This window comes from Cynara cardunculus (assembly GCF_001531365.2).
Source record: "Cynara cardunculus var. scolymus isolate 2C chromosome LG 1, CcrdV1, whole genome shotgun sequence".
Classification (NCBI taxonomy): domain Eukaryota; kingdom Viridiplantae; phylum Streptophyta; class Magnoliopsida; order Asterales; family Asteraceae; genus Cynara; species Cynara cardunculus.
This window is the reverse complement of record NC_037528.1, coordinates 46,511,182-46,513,915: the sequence shown is the minus strand read 5'-3', so window position 1 is coordinate 46,513,915 and position 2,734 is coordinate 46,511,182.

Genomic DNA, 2,734 nt, shown 5'->3' with positions numbered 1-2,734 from the left:
CTGCAGCGCTGAGGTTTTGCAATTTACAGAGAAAGAGGAAAAACAATTTCAATTTTGGCAATTACCAGAAGAATATGATGAGAATGTATAATGTCTGGAATACCCCCTATACTTTGAAAAATGAACAATTCAGTCCTCCATTGTATGGGGTTCATCATCAAGGGGTATTTGGAGGTCGGTTGGTAAAGTTAAGGCTTTAAACGAAGTAAGGTGTGACGTGTTGGTAAAGTTAAGCTTTAAGTCTAACGAGTTATAGGTTTCGACATTTTTTAAAACGTGCCCTAAGACGACATATGTATAAATATATGTATGTTTATATATGTACTAGAAGGGTACTCGCACAATGTCGCGAAATACATCTTGATATTAATATTTCATTTTATTTTTTATCTCAGTCAATGTTGTAGTATGGTGTTATGTGATTTTGAAAAAACGATGATGTTTTTATTTTTAAATAAAATATAAATTTGAAGATATCATAAAATTTTGACAAAAATATATCGATACTAGTATCAAATTAACTATTTAAAGTTCATATTTTTTGTGTAATTTTTTAATTCAATTTTTTTATTGTAATTTAATTTAGGTTCAATAACGAAATAATTTATATTTTGATTGATAATACTATAAGAGTACTCGTGCAATGCAGTAAGAAACATCTCGATTTTAATGTTCTATTTTATTGTTTGTCTATGTCGATATTATGATATGGTTTTATGTGTTTTTAAGAAAGCAATAATGATTTTATTTTTGAATAAAATACAAATTTGAAGATATCATAAAAATTTGGAAAAAAAATATATCAATGTTAATATCAAATCAACTATTTAAAAGTTCTCATTTTTTATGTAATTTCTTTGACTTATTTTTTTATTATAATTTAATTTAAGTTTAATAACGAAATAATTTATTTTTTATTTAATGATATAATATTTTATAAAGATGATAATTAAGTATTCTGTTAAAACTCAATGATTATCCTGATTATATTTTAGATTTTTTATATTTAAAATGAGATGTTTATCTTGTACTTGATTATGTTTATCTGCAGTTAGTTACACGAATTCATATATGAAGCTAGGGATGGTGATTTGGCCCGACCCGGTGAGGAACCCGGTTCACCCGACCCGGACGGGGACGGGGAATCCCCGCTAAAACGGGTACTGGAGCCGGGGCCTTGGATCCCCGGTAGAGGCAAACCGGGGTTGGGGCCGGCCGGGTATTGTATCCCCCGACCCGCCCCGTACCCGGTATATTAATAAATAATAAAATAGTTATTTGGGCTTTAGGTAAATGGACTGTTACTACTTATTTGTGTTTGGGACTTTTGTGTTTGGGCCTTTTGGATTTGGGCTTTGGGTGTTGACCGGGTGTTGACCGGGGGTTGACCGGGGTTGACCGAAAGTTGACCGGGGCCGGGGCCGGGGACTCTATATATAAACCGGGGCCGGGGATTGCAAACCCCGCCCTATCCCCGCCCCGTTGCCATCCCTATATGAAGCTTTAATAAGTTGTACTTACATACAATCTACTTGCAATCTTGAGTTTTAAGTAATATGCATTAATAAACAGTATTTTACGCATAAAATTTTGTTTTTAAGAGTTTTTGTCAAATCCTTTATAATATAGTAAAGATAATTTTCTTATAAAGATAATAATTTATTATTTTATTAGAACTCGATAATTATCCTAATTATATTTTAGATTTTTTATATTTCAAAATGAGATGTTTATCCTCTATTTGATTATGTTTATCCGCAGTTACTTACACGAATATAAACATGAAGCTTTAATAAGTTGTACTTATACATAATTTACTTGTAATCTTGAATGTTAAGTAATATGCAGTACTCCATGCGTAAAAAATGGTTTTTAAGAGTTTTTGTCAAATGTTTTATAATATAGTATAGATAAATAAAAATTCTCTTATAGTCACGGAAGTTCAAATTCGATGACTCTAAAAAGCACTTATCAACTTATTATAAGTCAGAAGAGTTTAACTTCTTCAAAAACTTCTTATTACCGGTTTGGCACCGGTATAAGTTATTTATCCAAACATTCAAAAATGTTTATTACCGGTGTCACACCGAAAGAAGTCAATAAGTTGTTTTTATAAGCAATTATAAACACCTCAAAATTTTATGTAAAGCAAATGATTGTACTGAAATTAGACGACCAAATGTTAAAGAAAAAATATCTATACTATCTTATAAAACATTTGGCTAAAACTCTTAAAACTCTTAAAAACTCTTAAAACTCTTAAAACTCTTAAACCCGTTCATCCCTAAACGATTTCATCCCTATCCGATTTCATCCCATATCTGAATTCGTGTAACTAACTGCAGATAAACACAATCAAATACAGGATAAACATATCATTTTAAATATAAAAAAACTAAAATATAATTATTATAATCATTAAATTCTAACATAATACTTAATTATTATCTTCATAAAATTTATAATATTAAACCAAAAATAAATTGTTTTATTATTAAACTTAAATTAAAGTATATATAAAAAATATATTCTATATTATAAATCATTTGATAAAAACTCTTAAAAACCATTTTTTATGCGTAAAGTACTGTTTATTAATACATATTACTTAAAACTCAAGATTACAAGTAAATTTTGCGTAGGTACAACTTACTAAAGCTCCATATCTGAATTTGTGTAACTAAATGCAGATAAACACAATCAAATACAGGATAAACATCTCATTTTAAATATA